The sequence below is a fragment of the Macrobrachium nipponense genome, chromosome 3 (assembly GCF_015104395.2).
Source record: "Macrobrachium nipponense isolate FS-2020 chromosome 3, ASM1510439v2, whole genome shotgun sequence".
Classification (NCBI taxonomy): domain Eukaryota; kingdom Metazoa; phylum Arthropoda; class Malacostraca; order Decapoda; family Palaemonidae; genus Macrobrachium; species Macrobrachium nipponense.
Window position 1 is genome coordinate 6,844,080 of NC_087202.1, and position 26,451 is coordinate 6,870,530.

Below are 26,451 nucleotides of genomic sequence, written 5' to 3' on the forward strand. Positions count from 1 at the left end.
TTAGTTTATTCTTTTATTTTTGAAATAAGTGGCGGAACGGGAGTCTCTTCTCTATGTATTTGAATAAGTGGGGGTGGGGGTGGGGGCTCTTCTATGTATTTAAATACGTGAGGGTCTCTTCTCTCTGTATTTAAATAAGTGGGGGTCTTTTCTCTGTATTTAAATACGTGGGGGTCTCTTCTCTCTGTATTTAAATAAGTGGGGGGGTGGGGGGCCTTTTCTCTGTATTTAAATACGTGGGGGTCTCTTCTCTCTGTATTTAAATAAGTGGGGGTCTTTTCTCTGTATTTAAATACGTGGGGGTCTCTTCTCTCTATTTCCCTTTACCTCCTCTTACTTCTTCTTATTATTATTATTATTATTATTATTATTATTATTATTATTATTATTATTATTCAAAGAAAACTCATAATCACACAAATCAATTAAAGGGGAATGTATGCCTGTTTGATTTTGTTTTATTTTTATTACATTTTTATTTTATTAACCCTCTTACGCCGGATCCCTAAACATCAAAACGTCTCCCGTATGCCGGGCCTGGTTTGGAGTGACGCGGAAGTAGAAAAAATAATTTTTTTTCAAAAAATTACAGCGCGCGTACTTTTGAAGATTAGAGTTCATTTTTGGCTCCTTTTTTTGTCATTGCCTGAAGTTTAGAATGCAACCATCAGAAATGAAAAATAATATCATTATCATATGTAAATAATGCGATATATGGTAGCGAAAAAAAAAAAAAAATTCATACATAATTGTATTCAAATCACGCTGTGCAGAAAACGGTCAAAGCTAACCAGTTACTTTTTTTGCGTTGTATTGTACACTAAATTGCAATCATTTTGATATATAAATACATTGTAAAACAATAAAAGCAACACCGGAAAAAATATTATCACAAAATGATGTACGAATTCGTAACGAGCGGACGTAAAAAAATGTTATTTTCAAAAATTCACCGTAATTCTAATAATGTTCTAGAGACTTCCAATTTGTTTCAAAATTAAGACAAATGATTGAATATTACGATACTGTAAGAGTTTTTAGTTAGAATTGCAGATTTCGACCATTTCGGACGAGATAAATTTGACCGAATGTCGAAATTTTAATATATATATTTTTTTTATATGGACATATTTCGAAGATGGAAAAAGACTACAACCTTCAATTATTTTTATTGTATCTTCATGAATTTGCACACATTTTGATATATGAAACTCTATAAAAAGGCTAATATGAAAAGGAGCAAATATTAGGATAATGCCATGTACGTATTTCGGAGACTTCGGCGGCCGCGATCGGCGCGCGGAGTGAAGGTAAATATATTTTTCAAAAATTCACCCATAAATCACAATATTGTTTTAGAGACTTCAAATTTGTTTTCAAAATAATGAAGAAAAAGGACAGAATATTACTAGGCCGTATAAGTTTTAGCTTACATTGCGTTTTTCAACTATTTCGGTAGAGTCAAATTTGACCGAACGTGGTTTTTTTTTCTATTTATCGTGATTTATATGCAAATATTTCGAAAAAGAGAAAAAGCTACAACCTTCAATAATTTTTAGTTGTATTCTACATGAAATTACGCACATTTTCATATATAAAACTTTATGTAACAGCTAATTTAAATGGTGCAAACATTTCGACAATCGCACAAAAAAATTCTGATTTTTTCGGAAGTTACCGCGCGAACGTAATGTTTTTTTTTTTTTCATAAATTCACCATAAATCGAAATATTGTGCTAGAGACTTCCAAGTCGTTGCAAAATGAAGGTAAATGATTGAATATTACTAGAATATAAGAGTTTTAGCTTACATTGCGTTTTTCGACCATTTTCGGTAGAGTCAAAGTTGACCGAAAGTTGAAATTTTTGCACTTAACGTTATTTATATGAAAATATTTCAAAACTGATAAAAGCTACAACCATGGGTTGTTTTTTGTTGTATTGTGCATGAAATTGCGCACATTTCCATATATAAAACTTTATGTAACGGCAAATTTAAAGGGTGCAATCATTAGGACAATCGCACGCAAAAATTTATCGGAAGAGTTTTATCGCACGAAACGTAAGGAAAAAGTTTTTTTCATAAATTGACCATAAATCGAAATATTGTGCTAGAGAACGTCCAATTTGTTGCAAAATGAAGGCAAATGATTGAATATTACTATAATGTAAGAGTTTTTAGCTTACAATTGCGTTTTCTCGACCATTTCTGTAGAGTCAAAGTTGACGAAGGTTTGAAATATTTGCACTTATCGTTATTTATATGAAAATATTTCAAAACTGATAAAAGCTACAATCATGAGTATTTTTTAGTTGTATTGTGCATGAAATTGCGCACATTTTCATATATAATACTTCATGTAAAGGATAATTTAAAATGGTGCAATAATTATGTCAAAGTGACGAAATAATTTCCGAGATGTGTCACTGATACTTTTTAGTGCGATAAGAAAGAAATTCGCGCTTGCGCGCCTGCGTAGCGATTGTAAACAAAACAACGCCTTGATCCGTGAACTCCCAGCATCCCCCAAGGCGCGTGATACAAAAGTTTTCGGCTGGTAGGCCTATAAGTATTTTTTCGCGAATTTTTAAAAAATTAAAAAAACTTTTTTGAGCCGACGTATGATACGTCCAATGGCGGCATACGGGAGACATTTTGACTCGACGTTTAATACGTCCAATCGGCGTAAGAGGGTTAATATATTTTAAATATCAACATCAAACAGGCAGACTACGGTGGATTTACTTTCTCATTATTATTATTATTATTATTATTATTATTTTTTTTTTTTGCTCTATCAAAGTACTCTAATTCGACTGGGTGGTATTTATAGTGTGGGTTCCGGGTTGCATCCTGCCTCCTTAGGAGTCCATCACTTTTCTTACTATGTGCGCCGTTTCTCTTAGGATCACACTCTTCTGCATGAGTCCTGGAGCTACTTCAGCCTCTAGTTTTTTCCAGATTCCTTTTCAGGGATCTTGGGATCGTGCCTAGTGTTCCTATGATTATGGGTACAATTTCCACTGGCATAATCCCAAATCCTTCTTATTTCTATTTTAGGGCGGTCTTGATACTTATCCATTTTTTCCCTTTTCTTTCTCTTCAACTCTGGTGTCCCATGGTATTGCGACATCAATGAGTGATTCTTTCTTCTTGATTTTGTCAATCAACGTCACGTCTGGTCTATTTGCACGTATCACCCTATCTGTTCTGATACCATAGTCCCAGAGGATCTTTGCCTGATCGGTTTCTATCACTCCTTCAGGTTGGTGTTCGTACCACTTATTACTGCAAGGTAGCTGGTGTTTCTTGCACAGGCTCCAGTGGAGGGCTTTTGCTACTGAATCATGCCTCTTTTTGTACTGGTTCTGTGCAAGTGCCGGACATTCGCTTGCTATGTGGTCTATGGTTTCATTTTTCGTATTGCACCTCCTACATATGGGAGAGATGTTATTTCCATCTATCGTTCTTTGAACATATCTGGTTCTTAGGGCCTGATCTTGTGCGGCTGTTATCATTCCTTCATTTTCCTTCTTGAGCTCTCCCCTCTGTAGCCATTGCCACGTGTCATCGCTGGCTAGTCTTTATAGTCTGTCGCATGTATTGTCCGTGCATTGGTTTGTTATGCCATTCCTCTGTACTGCTTGTCTTTCTCCTGTCTCTGTATATTTCTGGGTCTTCGTCTACTTTTATCAGTCCCTTCTCTTCCCATGCTCTCTTGAGCCACTCGTCTTCACTGGTCTTCATATATTGCCCCAGTGCTCTGTTTTCGATGTTTTGACGCAGTCCTCTATGCTTAGTATCCCCTCCCTCCTTCCTTTCGTGTTATGTATAGTCTGTCCGTATTTGCTCTTGGGTGTAGTGCTTTGTGTATTGTCAAATGTTTCCTCGTTTTCTGGTCTATGCTGCGAAGTTCTGCCTTCGTCCATTCCACTATTCCTGCGCAGTATCTGATTACTGGCACTGCCCATGTGTTTTATGGCTTTCATCATATTTCCGGCGTTGAGTTTTGACTTGATTATTATTATTATTATTATTATTATTATTATTATTATTATTATTATTATTATTATTATTATTATTTTATTATTCAGAAGATGAACCCTATTCATATGGAATAAGTTTTTTTTTTTTTTCAGGCAAAGGTGCCCCCTACTTGGATATACTTCTCGGAAAATTAGGGGCGACTCAGCAGCTGCCTAAAACAACATCATTTTCCTATTTTCATCGCATTCGCAGCGCGAGAAATCTCACCTGTGCTACGGAGAATTGTCGCCATTCTCGTTTCAATTGTTTCTCGCGTCTTGCCAAGCTCGTCATGCGATAATGGTGGAAATGGCTCTGATAAGTTTGTGGTGTGTGTGGTGTGTGTGGTGGTGGCAAGGGAGGAAAGAGCTGGAACGTCCTTCCTAGGACTAAATGGTATAACCAAGGTGATATATCCAGTTTGTCTAATTTAGAGACATTCTGCTTTTGGAATTCATCTGCCGCCGACACACAAATCAGAATATCAGACAACTTCGCTTAAGTAATTGGAATTGCAAAGGAAACGTATAAGGAATTAGTTTAAATATGCGCGCCCACGCAAGTACACACAGGTATACATACAATGTTTTTCTCGATTAATTTTATCCGAGTCATTTCTGCCAGTATCGCATAACGAGTTTTGCACTACGTGGAAAATGAATCATATGATAACGGGGGTCATTAAAGCACTTTGGTTTACAGCTTGATAAGGGTGGAAGTCTGTCCATCGAAATATAAAACTCCTTAGCTTTAAGCCCACGTATTTCAGGTGGGCCTTTTATCCTTGAGACGTATCCTGTTTTAACAGAAGAATTTATTCATTCACACACACACACACACACACACACACACACACACACACATATATATATATATATATATATATTATTATATATATATATATATATATATATATATATATATATATATATATATATATATATATATATATATATATAAGGTATATAGGTATATACATAAATATACTAATATATATAAAATATCCTGATATATATATATATATATATATATATATATATATATATATATATATATGTGTGTGTGTGTGTGTGTGTGTGTGTGTATGTATATATATAATATAGTAATTTGTTAACTCGTTGTTAAGTTCAGGTCATTTCAACAGTTATGAATTAATAAAAATTGTCCAGTGATAATAAGATCAAAGCGACCGAAGGCAAAAGACAATGAAGAAACCCAACCTTTCGGTGCCTCAGATCGAAAGAGATCTTTATTACAGAGCTGAAAAAAAAAAATTGCAATAAGCAATAAGGACGGCTGATGATCACCTGGGTCTTTTTTTTCCCACGAGCAACGCCAGATAACTGACTGCCTCATGAAAGCTGAGGGACTGAGTACTACTGTCGAATTTCGAAGCGAATGAAAGGAATCGGTTTCTTTACCAAGGTGAAATGGAGCTGCCTTTGAAGGGACGCCATTTGAGAATCTACTTAGGTAGGCAAGATGTGTATACATCCACTTGCCCTCCCAACCACCCCCCCCCCCCTGCCCACCCCCCCCCCCCCCCCCCCCCATTAATCTGAGAAACAGGAGCTTTTCATGGAAAGAGGAAATACATGAAAAATAAATCCAAGGGTGATTAGTGTTAAATAGTAACTCATACTACATGTATCAAAATTTTAAGTTTTCTTTAAAAGAAAACTATTGTGCCGGCTTTGTCTGTCCGTCTGCACTTTTCTCTCTCAGCTCTTAAAACCTACTGAGGATAGAGGGCTGCAAATTGGTATACTGATCATCCTTTCATTTAAGGTTAAATTTAGCCATTAATCGTATGAGTCTGGCAACGATATAAGACAGAACACCATGACTGTATGGCCGCGGTTAATTCAGCATTATGCGGAGGCCACCGAAAGATAGATCTATTTTCGGTGGCCTTGATTATACACTGTACAGAAAATTCGACTGCGCCGAAGACATTTCCGCACTTTTTTTGTTCGTTTTGGTAATCACCAATCTGATAATTCGGTAAACCCACAGACTTCTATTTAACATGAAATATGGGTTGTTCTACCATCGTTCACATGATCTAATAAGCTTATACAATTTGGTGTGTGTGTGTGTGTGTGTGTGCGTGTTATGATTTCAAATACCCTCGAGATCTAGTTACGTCTTTGTCATAATCATGATCATTGCCGCGAATACAAATGTCTCTGCTAACAGGTGTTACTGAAATGCCACAGAGGTTTAAATCTGACTAAGGCAAGGACTGACGGAGAATACGAACTATGAGCCTGCAGCACATGTGGCACACCTGCTGAGATACGATTTCGTCGCTGGATAAATAATTCTGGCTCTTTCTGGCTTTCCGAATAGATTTCGACCCCATAAGCATTTCCTTTCGTGGAGTACCTCAAGGGGAGTAACAGTCGAGGGTATCGACTTGTTTTCCAAGAGCCATAACTTCCCATTTGAATGACTAATCAGGTACCTGAAGCGATATACTGCAATTAACACATGCGTCATATGTTATGAAGGTAATAATAAAAAAAAAAAACTGCCTCGTAGGGAATCTATGTGCAGCCTAATGGCATGCAATTGATCATTATGCATGAAAATTGGCCACATTTCGACAATTCATTGCAATTCGGCCACATTCCATGGGGCTTATTCATCTCAGTAATGCAAAAATGGCTGACTGAATCTTATTGCGTCTCGTCACGTAATAATAATAATAATGAACCAAACAAAAACTTTTTTCAGTTTTCTTCTTAAGATTGAAAAAGAAAACCACAAAATGACTGTGTATAACGTGTTTACTTATAAGTATTTACATTTTATTTTACTCAACACTCGAGTACTTTCAGGCCCTATCTCTTGAAAATGGGCCACAGATAGGGCCTGAAAGTACTCGAGTGTTGAGTAAAATAAAATGCAAATACTTAGTAGTAAACACGTTGCACACAGTCATTTTGTGGGTTTCTTCTTCAATAATAATAATAAGCGAATCGCAGTTCTCGAAAAGATCTCCGAAGAGAATCGTATATTAGAAAGCTGGGGCTGAGAAATCGGATCACATAATCTCTTTCGTCACTTTTCCCAGAACCTGGCAACAATTGAAATACGGAATGACGATGAATTTCTGCAGCACAGGTGTGGCGTCTCGTTTCTAAAGGCTCGGAAAATCCAAATGTGGTTCAGAAGGCGCTCAGTTCTTGTAGTCAGTGACTGTGTTCCTCTCTGCCTGCTTGGAGGAGGGGTGGGGGTAGTGGGGGGGGGGGGGGGGCTGGGCTTTTTTTTGTGAACTGACAGTGGAACCCGTAACTAGTCTGAGGTTAATGTTAATTCTACATTATCATTGCATAAGGTAAGTGTTTGATATTACGTTTTGCAATATATATTATATTATATATATAATATATATATTATGATATAAGACATATATATATATATATTAATATCTAATAGAGATAGAGAGAGAGAGAGAGGGGAGAGAGAGAGATAAGGACGAGAGATAGAGAGAGAGAGAAGAGAGAGAGAACATGAAAAAGTGTAGGGTAATAAAATAAAAAAGTTTATATCTATATAATAGTATAAGTTATATATATAGTATGCAATATCTAATAGACATATACATAAATTTTATTGTTACCCTACCTTGATGGATCTCTCTCTCTCTCTCTCTCTCTCTCTCTATACTATATATATATATATAGTATTTATATATATAATATATATATAGCTATATATATATATATATATATACTATCATATATATATATATATATATATATATATATATATATATATTATATATATATAGAAAAACCATTACTATGTCTCTTAATTTTGTCAAAGTGATCACAGGATTTAATATTCCACAATATGCGGATAATCTTCTCCGGTCCCTCCAGAGATATTCTCGTCTTTATGCTCTTAAATAATAAACAGTAGAATAATCCGTTAAAATCGAATTAACTCCACTTTAGCAATAATTCACACCAAAGGGAATTATCTGAGAAACTACCTAGTGCGGCTTGACGATGATTCGAAATCCATCGCCTTCTAAGATTAGAAAAAGAAAAACTAGGAAGAAAGCGGCATTACTATGTATTAGGACTCCCTAACTCAGTTATTCTCAACCAGGGGGGTATTTCCCCCGGGGGGGGGGGGGGGGGGGGGGGGGGGGGTGGGGGGGGGGGAATTTGAGAATTTCAGGTGAATATTGCCACAGATGTCAGGCTCAAACTGGCTCTAGGACCACACACAAAACACAGCGGGCATCGATCCACATTGCTGAATGGTCACGCTGTCTGTCTCGTTCTTTTCCTAACACGGGATTTAAACTATGGGTCCAACTTAACAAACACTCCAAGGAAACAATAAAAGGAACAGAATAACCATCCACTCCTGCGAATGACTACACTCACCTGCACATCTGTCCGACGCATCTGTCGCAATCACCTGGCTATTCTTCTTGAACAAGCTTCGTTTTGGAGGGATATCTCTCTGAAAAACGTGTTTTCTTCCGTTAGTCCTGAGCGCAGATGCTTATAAACAGTATATTGATACTCCAATAAATAATCCTTATTACGATTATTATTATTGCTAAAAACAACTCACAATCTCGTGAGAAACTCTGCGCAAGAAAACTCCACAATTATACATATTAAAGTTAACACTGATGAGAACACAATTCAGGTGTTCGCAAGTCTTTGATTGTTTATTTTTTAGTGATGTATTTACTTATTGCTTTGGATTATTATTATTATTATAATTATTATTATTATTATTATTATTATTATTATTATTATTATTATTATTATATTATTATTATTATTATATTATTATTATTATTATTATGTAAAAGCCATCCAAAGTTCCAGATTTAGCTGCTGTTGTAAACAACCTATTTTATTATTATTATTATTATTATTATTATTATTATTATTATTATTATTATTATTATTATTATTATTATTATTATTATTATTATTTGCTGGAAGAAGACCTTCGTTCATACAAGTTTTTATTGAAAATAATGGCTATATCAGCCGCGTTTGTTTCGTATAGAAATTTCTTTATTCTTCGTACTCAACTTGGCTATTAAAACGCCATATGGGGAATTGATTTTGAAACAATAGAGCAAATGCTACAAGGCCTTTCCTGGAACGCTGCAAAAACACCCAGTCAAATAGGATGACTGAGATAAAGAAAAAATAATAATAATAGAAATAATTATAATAATAATAAATATTATTTCAACTCAGGGCCATATACATGGAACATACAAAGTAGAGATAACACAATATACATAATCTAGATACAACCGATAACATGATAAAAACGGATGAATCGGCAATATCCGCACAGTTGCTGAAGAAGCAGAAGACACAGTATTCATAATAATGGTTATGGCAGTAATAATATTGAGAATAAATAGCAAAAAAATATTCCTTACAATCAATGTCCCACCAATGATTTGTAAAATAATGTGCGTGTTATTTGTTGCATATCAATGAAGGTAATTTTTGTTCTTTCTAACATTTAGTTAGTTCAGTTGCGTAACAACTAAGAAACTAAGAAAAGGGCCATCGAAACTTTTAGATTTAGTAACAAACAAAATCTAGGTCAATTCAAACCAATTATTTGTTAGGAATATTTAAGATGATATTGAAAATTTTAGTGATTTTTGATACTGATATTTGAATGACTTCAACAAGATTGAGAAAAAATGTGAACCCTACCATTCTCAGTTGATGGCACTATGATTAAATCAGAAATGGACAGGTAAACCATTAAAATAAAGCATAATGCAATACTGGCTTTTAAGAAACGTATGATAAGATCACTGAAGAGAAATATAAAAGGGGTTTTACACATTCAAAATAGGCAAAAATGTAAGAAAAAATACTATATAAAAAATAATAACCAATTGCCAGAAGTTACCCCCAAATCAATTATCAATTGTTGACGATCATCTCTCTCTCTCTCTCTCTCTGATATATATATATATATATATATATATATATATATATATATATATATATATATATATATATATATCTATATATATAGATATATATATATATATATATATATATATATATATATATATATATATACATATATATCAAATATATATATATATATATATATATATATATATATATACATATACTATATATATATAATATATATATATATATATATATATATATATATATATATATATATAGTATATATATATATATGCAGAGAGAGATGATATCGTGTACATATATATATATATATATATATATATATATAATATATATATATATATATATATATATATATATATATATATATATATATACATACAGAGAGGATATCGTCAACAATTGATGATTGATTTGGGGGTAACTTCTGGCACCTGGTTATTATTTTATTATAATATTTTTTCTTACATTTCTGTCTATTTTGAATGTGTAAAACCCCTTTTATATTTCCCTTCAGTGATCATATCATACGTTTCTTAAAGCCAGTTATTGTATTATGCTTTATTCTAATGCGTTTACCCGTCCATTTCTAATTTAATTATAGTTCCATCAACTGAGAATAATAGGTTCACATTTATATATATACATACATATATATATATATATATATATATATATATGTTTATATATATATATATATATAGATATATATATATATATATATATATATATATATATATATATATATATAATTCGCCAGTTGAATGCAATCTCACGTTAGTTGTTAAGCAAGATTTTAATGTTCGTTATGATTACGGGTTATGAATAAGGGATGAAGCAAGTGCCCCACGACTGTGTTTATAAACAACATCGAGAACGTGAATAGTTAATAGGTCACACGAGGCCTGAGAAAAAGTTGAAGAGGAGAAAAAGACGAGCCAATCAAATTCCCAGTCCTGAACTGATCAGTATATATAGGTTCTGGAGGTATCGACTCTTCGTTCGCTCTCAGATATGTCACTGAATTTGACACCAAACGCTGTCAGCAAATAAAAAGGTGAAGCTTTCATCTCGCTTCTATATTCACGTTAAATAGAGCCCTAACTATTCCAGTGGTCCTGCCTCAGGAATTCCCTCCATATCCTCACATTAGAGAGTCCCGTCATGCACGATGGTATTTGAATTGCATATAGAATTTAGGACAAAAGCCAAGCACTGGGACCTACGAGGTCATTCATTCAACGCCGAAAGGGAAAGTGACAGTAAAGTTTGGAACTGGAAAAAAGGAGGAAAACCTCAAAACAGCTGTTAATGAAGATGGAAAGGCAAACTTGAAGAAAGAAAATGGGAAAGGAGGTACGGTAAAAGGAACGAAAGGGGTTGCAGCTAGGGGCCGAAGGGAGGCTGCAAAGACCTTCAAAGACCCTACAGGTCTTTAAAAGAATTTTTAAATATGATTCATACCGTCTTCAAACACCTGTTTCGGTTATAAGCTGTTGCCAACAAACACCTGGCACGCATCTGTTCCGGGATAGAGGGAACAAAAGTGAATCAGGGCGATTCCAACCGATAATAAAAAGATCTGAACGACTGGTGACCTTGCTTGTTTAAAATACAATTTATTTGGGAGTGTGAAAAATGTCCCCCTCCCCCCACACAACAAAAAAATATAAATAAATAAACATGAAAATGAAATAAATTTGTATTGCAATTTTTTCAGCTTTTAAGAACATTTCAAGTTTTCTTTTGAAGTTATTGATTCTATTGAGATACATTCTTATTGAAACTAAATTATATCCCACGAAATGATGCGATAAAAATAATGCATGCATCGTTGCGACAGTTTTTTTTTATTTATTGTTATTAATGTTATTATTACTAGCAAACATATGTATACAGAAATTATGTATGAAAATTCGTGAAGTAACTAAGTCTACTGGCGTAACCAGCCTCGTTGCACGGGCAGAACAAGGAAGTTTCAGGGAATTCCTTCTCTCCCCACCACCTTAGGGGAAGGATGGGGAGGGGCGGTGTTTAGGTAGGTTGGATGAAACCCCATATAAACCACCTTAGGGGTCCCCACTATAACCTGTCAAGGTTCATGCGCATCGGACCAGCCGTTTGGCCGTGATTGAATGACAGACGGATGGACAGACATTATGCCCATTATAGTAAGATTATTCAGCAGATGAAACATATTCACTGACTTGAAATTAAAGCTTCCAAAGAATGTTGGTTTCAACCTCCCACCGGTAAAGACCCCACAATGCGACAGTGACTGATCATGATACAGAACCAGTGATTTTCCATTGCCCTGGGGAAGGCGCGGACCCGCAACATCTTAGTGGCGTGCCACGACGCTAACCAATTTACACAGAGACCAGCAATATTGCATATTTCAGTTGTTCTTTTATTGTTTGACTTCGTTCAATTGTCAGGTCTAAAGGAATGTTGAAACCTCTGGTTGCCATGGGGTATTGTGCTTTCAAGCAGATAAATATCAAAATTATTTTAATCTTTTTTTTTACAATTCGATTTCTCTCTCTCTCTGTCTGTCTTGCCAGTTCAGCGATATGCATAATGCTATTATCATTTTTCTTTTCATTACGCTCTCTCTCTCTCTCTCTCTCTCTCTCTCTCTCTCTCTCTCGCCTGTTTGCCAATATCAAAATATTTATTTATCTCTCTCTCTCTCTCTCTCTCTCGCCCTTTCGCCAATGATATATATCAAAATGAATATTTCTTTTATCTCTGTCTCTGTCTCTCTCTCGCCAGCTCACCAATGATATATTTCAGAATTGATATTCCTTTTATCTTTTTTTTTCTCTCTCTCTCTCTCTTGCTCGCCAATATCAAAATTATTATTTTTATCTTTCTCTCTCCTATTTTTGCCAATGATATCTCTCTCTCTCTCTCTCTCTCTCTCTCTCTCTCTCTCTCTCTCTCTCTCTCTTCTCTCTCTCGCCAATGATATATATAAAGATTATTGCCATTTCTCGCTCTCTCTCTCTCCAAAAAACACAGAAATAGCTTTGTCCCATAAGCCCCTATGATAATCCGCTAGTTGAGGTATGGGACGTGTATTATACCAAGGAGGCTAAACTACTCGACCCAGAAACCGATGTTGACCACCTTCCTACTAACTGTGCCAAAATTTCTCTCCTAGGGGACGGTACGGATTCCAGAATCCGGGGTGAAAAAAAGAAACTATTTTGGACCCAGACGAACAAAAATACAACTGGTCATGTCTGAAGATACGTTGGAGATGACGGCTGGGAGGAAAGCTAAGTTACTGAAATACACGAGGAACAGGTTTGCCGAGGAATCACAGTGCTATAGTAGATTCACATCAACCGTGCATCTGGTGTCTAGGCCCGTCCCTTACGACGCTCCTGGTTGGCTGTAGATAAGCCAATCACAGGACTGGAAACTCTACTCAGTCTCTCTCTCTCGAGAGTTCACATAGGCAGGATGTATTTATTTTCCACATTTCCAGCTGGATACTTTTGAAAGACGTATCCCTCAGAAGAGGTGGAACATACATCCTGCCTAAGTGAACTCTCGAGAGAGAGAGACTGGGGAGAGTTCCCACCCCTGTGACTGGCTTATCAACAGCCAATCAGGAGCGTCGTAAGGGACTGGAATAGACATCAGATGCACGGTTGATATGAATCTACTATAGTACTGCGCTAGATTCAATAAGTTTTATTTTCTTCGTAGACGGGCTTGATGATTAAGCTCTCTCAAATAGTTTTTATCATTGAGTTACATATACGTACAGGTGGAAAATATTACTAAGATGAAAGTTATCGTGTTCTAAGGGTTCCACAATAATAAAAATGTTAAAAGTTCTTGTATAATTCATAAACACTTTATAATAGCTTTCGAACCCTTCTCTGGGTTCATCATCAGTCCACAATGATTTTGGACTGAAGATGAATCCAGGTAAGGGTTCGAAAGCTGTTATAAAGTGTTTATAAATCATACACGAACTTTTAACACTTTTTATTGTTGTGGACCCCTTAGAACATTGTATATACTCTCATGATAAGAGAGTTTTTCCCAAATTAAAATAGTCATTAAAACATAGCAAGCCATCTTTATAAATTCTTTTTTTAACTTCTTGTTTAAAGAGCTCTCAGAAATGACAACAATGATTCAGCCATAAATTCCATACTTATATGATAATCAAACCATCCATGTTACTTGTCTCTGTGAAACTATGCTTGTCGCTTTGATTTGCTTTGATCGCTTGGTTGCATGATTGCTTTTTATCCTCACCACTAATGCACTGACAATGATATTGTATAGATATCCATCTTACAAAGACTTAAGCTTATATGATATTATTATGTTATGGCCAACTCCAGGTTACTGGAGGCGCTGTTTGTCACGAAATGTCACGCAGGTAATTAAAGGTATTATTTTGGTTTTCCTAATTCCAGCGGAAAAGAGCACGGTCATATTAGGTTTTTGTACTCAAAGACTGAGAGAGAGAGAGAGAGAGAGAGAGAGAGAGAGAGAGAGAGAGAGAGAGAGAGTTCATCGTGTGCCCACTTATCTGTAGGAGCAGAGAGAGAGAGAGAGGGAGAGAGAGGAGATGAGAGAGGAGAGAGAGAGCGAGAGGAGAGAGAGAAAATAATTATATTTTTTTATGTGAATAACAGACGAACTGAGAGAGAGAGAGAGAGAGAGAGAGAGAGAGAGAGAGAGAGAGAGAGAGAATTATAATAATTTTGAGAAGAAATAATGGGCGAATTTACCATAGAGAGAGAGAGAGAGAGAGAGAGAGAGAGAGAGAGAGAGAGAGAATCATTAGCAGTATTCGCATCAACAGCAGGAAACGTTTCATTCCTTTCTCTTTAGTATACTCAGGCACAAATTCATGACGTGATGAGTACTTTGGTTTGGTCAGATTTTTTTCTTTTCGGCATATTACTCCAAACTTTTTATTGAAGAACAAAAACGAAACAAAACAAAGAAAGTAATATGGTGAAAAAAATCTGACCAAACCAAAGTACTCATCACGTCATGAACTTGTGGCTGAGTATACTAAAGAGAAAGGAATGAAACGTTCCATCATCCCACAACTGATGTTAATTAGTGCCTGGAACAGATAAGAACATGTCAAATAATCATCCTTCGTTCTCTGGCGTGACAGACGAGCATTTCATTAGGAATATTAGAGGAAGAACGTATCATAGAATAAAACTTTATTATATTTTTATTTTTTTTTCTTTATATGCATTGTGTTCAATGTAGAAATGTCAGTGATGGTTTAAACTTATTGCAGGATATATCGAGGTGGCAATAGGCAAGAGAACCCCAACTGTAGGTTTTGGGTCTACGATTAAACCTCCTGATGGGGTACCGATAGATTTCACGCCTGCCCTAAAACCTCCCAGTGGGGTGCCAATAGATTTCGCGCCGCCACCAAAACCTCCCAGTGGGGTGCGATAGATTTCACGCCTGGGACCCAAAACCTCCCAGTGGGGTTGCCGATAGATTTCACGCCCTGGACCAAAACCTCCAGTGGGGTGCCGATAGATTTCACGCCTGGACAAAACCTCCCAGTGGGGGTTGCCGATAGATTTATTCACGCCTGGACCAAAAACTCCCCAGTGGGGTGCCGGTAGATTTCGTTGCCCTCGACAAAACCTCCTGGTGGGGAGGATTAGTAAGTAATTTCAATATCGATTTCTAATAATATATAACTGAAAAAAAAGAAGAAAAAAAAAAAAAAGAAAATGGAAGTAAAGAACTCAAGTTTTTTTTTTAGTATTATGCAGGGATGATTCATGGATCCTTAATCCTTGACACTTGTCGGGGGAGGTAGTGCGGTCAGTGTACCTCAATAGCTCTTCTTTGGACGAGTGGTTTTCGCGCTTGGCTACCAACCCGGTGGTCCGAGGTTCGATTCCCTTCCCGGCTCGGCCAATGCAGAATCAGAGGAATTTATTTCTGGTGATGGAAAATCATTTAAATTTTCTTTGATGTAATGTGGTTCTGGATCCCACAGTAAGTTGTAGGTCCCGTTGCTCGGTGACCAATTGGTTCCTAGTCACGTAAAAAATATTTAATCCTTCGGGCCAGCCCTAGGAGAGCTGTTAATCAGCTCAGTGGTCTGGTTAAACTAATATACACTTAACTTAGTGCACCTCAAGAAGTTATATATATATATATATATATATATCTATATATATATATATATATATATATATATATATATATGTATACATATATATATATATATATATAGATATATATATATATATATATATATATATATATATATATATATATATATATATACAGGGTGTCCCACAAGTAACCGGGCACTTACTTGTACATAGTAAAAATCTATTTAACATAACATTTCTCTTCTCATTTTTTTAGAAGTTTACTTATTCATTTATGCCATTCCTAGATGAATGCTACTCTCCTCCTCCTCCTCCTCCATCCACTTCCACCTCATACCTATGGGACACCCTTAAATGTGATATTAAATTAAAGTTTGCTATGTACGAGTAAGTGCCCGGTTACTTATGGGACACCCTGTGTATATATATATATATATATATATATATATATATATATATCTATATATATAATATATATATATATATATATATATATATATATATATATATATATATATAATATATTAGTATCTATATATATATATATATGCGCGTGTATGTGTGTTAAATATATATATAGGGAGCCACTACAGACCCAGGGGGACGATCGATTTTCGCGGGAAAAAAATATCTGAGAATAACGTTTTTGGCCCTTTTTTGTAATTGACCAAGTAAAAATAAAGCCTGAAAAACATCAAACGGTAAATGGGGGACCCATTGGGAACCGGGGTTTTGGGTGGGGGAAGCAGCGTAGGACTTTCACGGCGCACGTAACTCTCAATTCCCGGTTTTGAGACCCAGACCTTTGACCCTTAATGCAAAAGTTTGACCTCTTACTCTGCATTCAAGGTTGACGTAGGCTAGGCTAGCTAGGACACTTACATTGCAAAACTTAGAACGACTAGCCTACATGTAAAACTTCTAGACTAGGCTACCACTAACCGAGGTAATGTTGCGCTGCGCGCGCTAACCACAGAGGTTACAGTAAGGCCGCAGCGGAACGGCGCTTCGCGCCTTATCTGCATTTTTTTAAAGATTCTTGGCGGGCGAGACATGTTCTGGCAAGAGGTAATATTGCGCTGCGCGCGCTACCCACAAGAGGTTACAGTGAATTAGCCACAGTATATACAAAAAAACACGTCTAACCTAGGCTATAAATCCCCCCATAAACTGCCTTACTGTTCGAACAGTGCTTCGGTACTGGCTTCGAACTAACTGGAACAGTACTGTTCGAACATGTGCTTCGGTACTGGCTTCGAACTAACCGAAACACTAATTTTTAGGCTAACAAACATTAATATACAACTTACCTTATTCACATTTCAAAGTCGCTGCTGTCCGATGACCATGAACAGGTAGATGAAGGCATAAGTCTCGGCCTCTTTAGAACGGGTGAGGGATCACGTGGCTCGCTGGTAGAAGGTATTGTTTCGGGCCGGGCCGGGAAATCCAATTTGAGATAGGGGATGTCGGGGCGCTTTTGAGCCGGATGAGATATGTGTTTATCAATTTCAGGAACGCCAAAAGGGCCAAAAACATTATTCTCAGATATTTTTCCCCGCGAAAATCGATGCGTATATTGATCGAACTAGTCAGCAGTAACACTTTTCGGAAACAATACGGAATGAGTTCTATCCATGGCGGCGGTGTAGAACGGAAAGGGCAAATTTTGTGACTGCAGGTATGATTGTCTGATTCATCTTATGGACACGATTTTATTGGTTGGGAGGAAGTTAATCCATGTCCCTTGGGAATGACCTGCGTCAATCTGATACAGGATTGGTTTGGTTTAAATTTCCGCGTTGGGGCCGGCCAACGTACAACGCCTGTCCGTGACTCCGCAGCCAACTCAAGAACTACGGGAGCTCCGACCGCCGTGTCAGCCTTCACATCAAGTGGGTACTTAGATAAATTTAAGTTTCACGGGAAATATCGGCGGATGGTATTTTGGCGTAAAATGGTCGGATAAGTGACCTTTTCTGGTATATTTTGGAATTCTGGACAACTTTTATTCTATGCATTTTGTTATTTGGGGTAAGGTTCGGTTCTGGAATTGTAGGATCTGTCCCGGGTCTGCGAACTACCCATATATATATATATATATATATATATATATATATATATATATATATATAATATATATATATATATATATATATATATATATATATATATATATATATCCGCTTAGGTTAAAAGGAAAATTTCACAGACGGTGGTAAGAACAGCAATGCTGTATGGTACGGAAACAGCAAGCATGAGAAAAGCAGAGCAGAAGAAGATGGATGTGGCAGAAATGAGAATGCTTAGGTGGATGTCTGGGGTAACAAGAGTGGATAGGATCAGAAATGACTACATAAGGGGGTCAACTAAGGTGGTGGAAGTATCAAAGAAAGTGCAGGAGGGGAGGCTGAGATGGTATGGACACCTGTTTGAGGAGAGATGAGGACCACGCTGGGAGACATACTATGGGGGTGGAGGTGCAAGGAAGAAGAAAAAGAGGGAGACCAAGAAAGAGATGGAAGGACTGTGTGAGAGAGATTTAAATGAGAAGGGAATTGATGAGGCAGAAGCACAAGATAGAAATAGATGGAAACGGCTCATCCGAAACGGCGACCCCATATAAAAATGGGAACAAGCTGGGAAGAAGATATATATATATATATATATATATATATATATATATATATATGCGCGCGTGTGTGTGTATGTATATATATATTATATATATATATGTATATACTATATATATATATGTATATATATATATGTATATATATACATATATATATATATATATCTATATCTATATTATATTAATATATATATATATTATATATATATATATATAATATTCATATGCATATGTGTATGCATGCATGCATTTGTGAGTGATTGTTAAGACCAAAATGCCCTTAGTTTGTTTACTGTAATATAAGTGTTCTTAGAAATTTATTATGTTCAAATAAGAGCACCTATTTACACGGCAGAATCATACAAATTCTGTTAACGATCCTTGATCTTGGTCAGCGGTGAATGTAAAAGTGAATGAAAAAACTGGTTGTCCCGAGATGAAAGGAAGTGTTCACAATGCCGTTGTTTCTTTACCCCAGGGCGCGCACACACACACACACACACACACACATACACGGTCGTATCCGCTGGAACACTTGCGTGAGAATGAGTCTCAATATAAAACTGTCTAAGAAATCCGAAATCTGAACACACAAAAACACATACACACAGAAATTATATATAGAAGCTTGAAACCTGATATAAGCGAATACCACAGGAAAATGACAGGCTAGGAGGTCATACTACTAAACTTCTGGCTGTCATACATACATATACATACTACATATATATATATATATATATATATATATATATATATATATATATGTGTGTGTGTGTGTGTGTGTGTGTATGTGTGTGTGTGCATGTATGTATGTATGTGTGTGTGTGCGTGGGGAGGGTTTGCTAGGAAAAAGGATAGACACATTACGAGGGAAAGGTTACCAGGTCTTAATCAAAGAAACTTGATTAAGAAGATACCCAGAAGCTACCAGGGACAGAAGCAGCTCTCTTTAGTCTTCATTTACTGTCAGCGATGCAGGAACTGATAGACAGAAAGCTTTTTGTTTACTACAGTCACATACCATATCAACTCTGAGTTATTGTCACGTAGAAGATTCTCTACATAGGCGAGACAGTTTTTCTTATTATTCAAGTGGTCAATCAGGGGTAGTTTTCATTAGAAGTCTCGAGAGGCTGTCCATAATAGTCGTCATCTTATTTTATCAGTAGAGGAGCCCTTGTTCTTGTGCTTCCCGTTACCTCCTGTTACTTCTTTGGAAGCTTCTGGAATAGGGTTCATCGTCTTCTGAATGTCACTAACAATAACTGAGAGCAATACACAATGTAGCTTTTCCGTTTATCTCTAGCAAGAATCCATCACCAACTATTGTAGTAGGACCTGGAACGTACTTCGGCGTACCTAGCTGGTGCGTAGGCTCTACCTGCGATGGACCTCCTTCAGACAACTGCACAGCACTGAGAGCACCCTATAGCTGTTGTCCAGAATATGTATGCGACGGCTCTCCTGTGTAAGTTACCGTCTGTGTCAAAGTCAATTTTAATTTTTCTATTTTTTTTTCTTTTGCAGAATAGGTCATTTTTTTACAGATAGTAAACCACTGTGTTTACATAATTCTTTTTTTTTTTCCTCTCTTCAATATGAATTATATTTTATCTACCCTGTATCACTTGCTATGACTGAACGGGTATATCATCTTATATTTTTACAAAATACTTGAATATAAGTTAAATATGCATGCACAAATTGCAAATATATAGTGTACAGTTCGCCTTTTGAGAGATATACATGTATCTATATAAATAGCATATATATACGTACGCATGCATGAGTGCGTGAATTCTTGTTAATGCATATTAGATTATTACGGTTAAGTACTCAAATGCTTATGAATGAAGTCTTCACTTCCCACAGTAACTGCACATCACCGAATGGAACTGTACATACCCCATATGATACCTGGGTAGAGGACTGCCAAGACTGTTCTTGCTACTACTATGATTGGGAGAAGGCTGCTTCTATGTATTGCTATCGCATTTATTGCTCCCAGAAACCTCACAGAGATTGTGTGGTCAGTGGAACATACGATTCAGGATGTTGCGATGAATATTTCTGTGACAAGTAAGTGTTTTTTTCATTGCCTGGTAGCGATCTGAGCTCATGCCATGACATGAGAACTGTTGGAAGCAGAAATTCATGCCTCCGTTTTTAATTTCTCCTTTTAAGTTGCAAGGTTGCATTTTTGGATCAATTTGTTATAACTTTAAAGCTCAAAAATTTAAGTTAATAGTAATTTTGTCAAGTTGCGATTCATCTACATGTTAAATGCTAGCATTTGTGATCCTCTTTGCTGTCTTAATGTAAGTTAAGCTTATTGTTGTCGTTTACGAATGAGTGTTATTGATGTTGCAAAGTTAAGATTTTTATCGCTTTAGTTTCCTTCTTGTACTGAACTGAAAAGCTCATTGACAGTCAATGTTACAAACCAGCTTGTACCATCTAGTAATCATGGAACAGTTCTCGGCTGGTAGACTCCTGCTGATGTCTCGAAATCCTGTTGGTTTGCAGATTATCATAGAATAGCTTTCGCTGCCTCAAGATCTCTTCCCTGCCTGTTTCCTCAGAGCACCCTCCATAATAATTTCTTAAGCCATATCTCTTGGTTATAATCCCATCATTGTAGTCTTAACTTATTCATCAGGTATACTACCCTTGTATATGAACTTCTGGCTTCTGCGTAAGTGTTTCTTGCCATATATGTATCCATCACATGTGTAACATCATGAAAATCACTCTGGTGTCGCCGATCATATGACTGAACTCTTCGCATTTCCCCTCAAGTACAACATGCAGATCAGACAGGGGTCAGTATTACGCCATTGGGGACACCTGGAGCCCAGCTGACGAGCCTTGCAAGAAGTGCACCTGTCAGGCGGACGGAGACGCCACCAAAAACCGAATGTGTCGCCAGAAACTGCCCCAACCTCCGCCAGGCCCCAATTTTGTGTCCACTCACCCTGCAGTTCCAGTGCTGTCCTTACGACTGGGATTGCTCTGAGTAAGGCCTTTCGAATGTTTATAACTCCCACTACCCTGTGACGGCAATGAACAGCAGTTTTGCGAATTTTCATCATCTGGTGCTTCTTTCTTGTTCGTCAACAGGGTTTCATGATAAATAATTAATGTAAGATTTCGTTATTTTCCTATGGTTGTATCACTTAAGGGACGATGAACATCACAATAGAGGTTGCAGCCGTTATAGCTTACTCAGGACGCGTGCAAGATTTTCCCCCCTAACGAATAAGTTGTAAACATATATTCCTAACTCAACGTTCACGCTAAAATCTAAGGTCAAACGGAGCCTTGTTTCGCCAACGAAAATTAAAATGAATATGCTATATTTTAATAATAATAATTTTTCTGTACTGTTTATAACTTCCCCTCCATTGTGACGATGATGAGCAGCATTTTTATGAATTTTCCTCTTGTGATCTTTTCAGTCATAATTTAAAGACCACCTCATTCCTCAACAGGGTTTCATGATGAGTAAAGTAAAATCCTGTCATTTTCTTGCGGTTGTAGTCGGATAATTTATGTACGGATAAACTGGAGCAGAAAGGAATCACTTATGGGAGGATGAGTATCAAAACAGAGGTTACAGCCATTAATGTTAATATTCACCATAAATGGGTATCAGCTGATGATCAAAGAAAAAGCTCGTTTGGGAAAATGAGAGGGAAATATAAAATAGCACCACAGCTGACCACATAAGGTACAAACATTATGTAAAAACAAATTTCAGCGAGGTATGTAATTGAATTTTAATTCTTAAAACACGAAATGTGAGTAACGATGCTACTGCTTTATCATCTTAAAGACAAACAAAGAATATCAAATTAGAGTGATATACATAATACAATAACGGAGTAGCATAAACTCAGGCACATCACTTGTGACTTGAAAATAAAAATTCTCTGATTAATAGATAGAAAGGTTGGAATTTCTGTTTCAGTATATATTGATTAGTATGGCAGATATCATGCACTTTTTTATAATATATATTTCACTATTCACACTTCTCTTTGTTTTCATCATTTTGTCCTCAAATGGTCACAGCAACCTGGGCAGTCCTGCTTTGCCAATAATCTTTAATTCTTATGCAAGTTCATTTTTACACACTTAGACTAATAACAATAATAATAATTTAAATTTCAGCTCATACCTGATCACGACGCCAAAGAAGTGGGTTAGAGGACAGGAAGCGTCCGTCTGCGTCTTCCTAATTGGTGCACCAGATTTCAATTTAAGTTTCTCGCTCAAAGACGATTTGGAGGTTGTGTCCCAGGTCAGCTTAGTACAAACGGGTAAGTGAGGAAAAACGGACATCTCCTTCTCTCTCTTTATATATATATATATATATATATATATATATATATATATATATATATATATATATATATATATATATATATATATATATATATATTCTTCATCACTGGTGGGCTAATCCTCGATGAAATAGGTACGGGGATACGGAAGGACATGGCACATTACATGATTCTTTATTGCTACGACGTTTCGAGACAAAGTCCCATCTTCAGGCTAAAGGCAAGAAATAAATATTACATCATTACCAACAATTAGGAGTTAACGTAAAATTATTATAAATAAATTGTATTTCTAAGTAAAATTACGAATTAAAAAATCTCAAAGAATGAGTATTACATCATACATAACAATATTCAAGAAAAGGAAATGTAAAATCATAAAAAATTAAAATATTTCTAAGTAAAATTACGAATAAAAACATTAAACAGAATATAATGTATATAAATATAAAAATATTAAAAATGAGGAAAATACCTTGCTCAAGCAGAGTCCCGCCGTTCCGTGTCAGGACGGTGGAAAAAAAGTCAAGAAGAGGCAAAGAACAAAGTGACGTGTCTTTATGCTATATACAAAGGTACTGAGGTAGTATGGTTGTTAAGTGAAGGTACCAGTTTCTTAATTGTCAAACTTTCAAGAACGAGGAGGTGGTGTTCATATGGTGACGTCATAATGACCTTAAAGTTGTTATAATCTATCTCTGCCCTACAGATTCTGGCGTGATTCCTAATATTTGATTGTTCAGGGTGGATAATTTGCTGCCCGTTCGGGTAACTTACACCTCATGAGCATTCACATCTCACTTTGAGCAACCGGCGCGTACTTCCTACGTAGGTCTGCTGATTACATCGGCAGCAATTAAATAAATACACTACACCGGATTGCATCAAGGAGGGCAATTTCTCTTTGTGTTTTAGGAAGCTACCAATATTTCTAGGATTTATGCAAGTGAATCTGGTATCAACTGCTGGATAATGGCGGTTCAAAATTTTCTTAAGGGAGGGCACTTCCTATCATGTATATAAGGTATTTTAAAATATAGTATCTAAATTTCTGTGCTAAATGGACTGGACTAGGTGGGATGAAAAAAGTTATTGATGGTATTTTTTTGACGTATTTAAAAAATAACCCCGATGGGTAACAATTGCTTTTGAAAAATCCCTCAAGAATATTATTTCGTCATGGAATAATTTCCAACTTGATCTGAAGGGATAGGCGACTCAGTTCCAAGAACACGGCAACACAGACTCCACTACGTATCTTCCTCAAAGAAAAATCCACATAATCGCCTATCCCTTCAGATCCACGATGTTTTCCTGGATGTTTGCCCTGCTCTTTCTGGTGCGACTTAGATCGAGAGGATTAGTACATTTTCGGGACCTAATAGTGAAAAGATACAACAGATATTTGCTGCAGAAATGTCGCAAATTTGAAAACACATTGAAAAAGTTGTCCAAGGCCAAGCTTGACCTAGAGTTTCTACAGTACTGTAGCCTTAACCATGTTGTGCCGAATTTTGTGAAGTTCAAATTGTATAGACAATCTTTGTATAATACCAGGTTTTATTCTGATTCCACAACTACTTTGTTAAACTTGGAGATTTGTGAAAAAGAAAAGCTAATTAAGAAACATGAAAATGCCATTCAACCTTTGCACAGTGAAATTGTTAGAAACTTTACACTTTATTGATTTGATTATATTCAATTGCTTACTGACTAAACACCTTAACCACTACATTGATGAAATAAAAAACACGCATAATAACAAGCTTCAGAAACTAGGCATCATTACACCTAAATTCAATGAAGGAGGGAATAAGGTAGTATTTAACCTATCTAATTACAATTTAACCAAGAGAGAGGAATTCCTTTTATCTTTAGGCCTGGATTTTTGCTTGCCGGTTTACACACCTTCATATTATGAATATTTTCTACCATTTGAAATTTTGTTTTCAAAATTAAAAAACTTAGCCCTGAATACTGACCTTTTCGAAGTTTTCAAAACGACCTGTCCACATTTGCCCATATCAATTTTAACAAACTAAAACTAAGATGGGCACCATTTTTTAATAAACGTGACCTTGGTATCCTTAAGAAACTAAAGGAAAACGGCAATCTCATTTTTTCTAAACCCGATAAAGGCAAGGGAACCGTCATAATGAATAAAACAGAGTATATTCACAAAATGGAAACAATTCTGAAAGACGCTACCAAGTTTAGAACATGGGTGACATTGACTACAAACTAATTTTTAAAAACGAGGACAGAATAAACCGGTTTCTTGAAAACGTTGAAAGATAATAAAACGATAGATCAAACAACTTACGAAAATCTTTATGTAACAGGTTCTTCATTGGGTGTTATGTATGGCCTACCAAAAATACACAAGGAGGGTATCCCTATGAGACCCATCCTTTCATCCTATACTACACCAGGTTACAAAATAGCTAAATTCTTGACACCTCTATTAGAAGAAATCATTTTAAAAATGAATATAATCTAACCAATTCTCTTGATTTTAAGAACAGTATTTTATGCCAGGACTCTGACCTAACCATGGCAAGCTTCGACGTTGAAGCACTTTTCACTAATATACCTGTGGAGGAAACCATCAGCTTTATTTTAGATACTATTTTTACAGAAGACGATACTACATATAGTGGCTTTAAACGTGATGATTTTAGGAAATTGTTAGAATTAGCAGTGCGGGACACTGCTTTCATTTTTAATGGACAGTTTATTTGCAAATAGAAGGTGTAGGTATGGGGAATCCCCTAAGTTGTAACATTCGCCAACTATTTTTATGCTCAAATTTGAAAGGGGAACTGCTGGACAATTGCCCTCCGTCTTTTAAACCACTTTTTTACCGAAGGTATGTAGATGACACTTTTCTTTTGTTTAAAGATAGGCATCATAGCGACTCATTTTTACAATATGCTAACTCCAAACATCAAAATATTAAATTTACCTGTGAATTAGAAGAAAATGGACAATTAGCATTTTTAGATACAATGGTAGTTCGTAAAGATAACTGTTTTAACATAGGAATCTACAGGAAACCTATACCTTTACCGGTCTTGGCTTGAATTTCTACAGTTTTTGTTTTTATTATAATTTTGAAATTAAATTCTTTATCAACGCTCCTCCACAGGGCTATAAACCTAACATCAAGTTGGAAATTATTCCATGACGAAATAATATTTCTTTCTTGAGGGATTTTTCAAAAGCAATTGTTTACCCATCGGGGTTATTTTTTAAATACGTCAAAAATACCATCAATAACTTTTTTCATCCACCTAGTCCAGTCCATTTAGCACAGAAATTTAGATACTATATTAAAATACCTT

The 26,451-nt window shown here is 36.0% G+C and overlaps 1 protein-coding gene and 1 long non-coding RNA gene across 2 annotated transcripts in view; both read left to right on the forward strand.

Moving 5' to 3' along the window:
* The first annotated feature begins 15,593 nt into the window (after positions 1-15,593).
* On the forward strand, positions 15,594-21,694 carry LOC135221614 (uncharacterized). The gene is made up of 4 exons (XR_010316047.1): positions 15,594-15,660; positions 20,068-20,229; positions 20,634-20,840; positions 21,561-21,694. It is a non-coding gene; the product is annotated as an uncharacterized LOC135221614 (long non-coding RNA).
* Positions 21,695-21,720: 26 nt separating this feature from the next.
* LOC135222135 (alpha-1-inhibitor 3-like) overlaps positions 21,721-26,451 on the forward strand; it is a 77,871-nt gene continuing 73,140 nt past the window's right edge. Inside the window, 2 exon segments of the mRNA XM_064260303.1 lie at positions 21,721-21,777; positions 22,935-23,083. The gene's annotated coding sequence lies outside the window, so the exon portion shown is untranslated.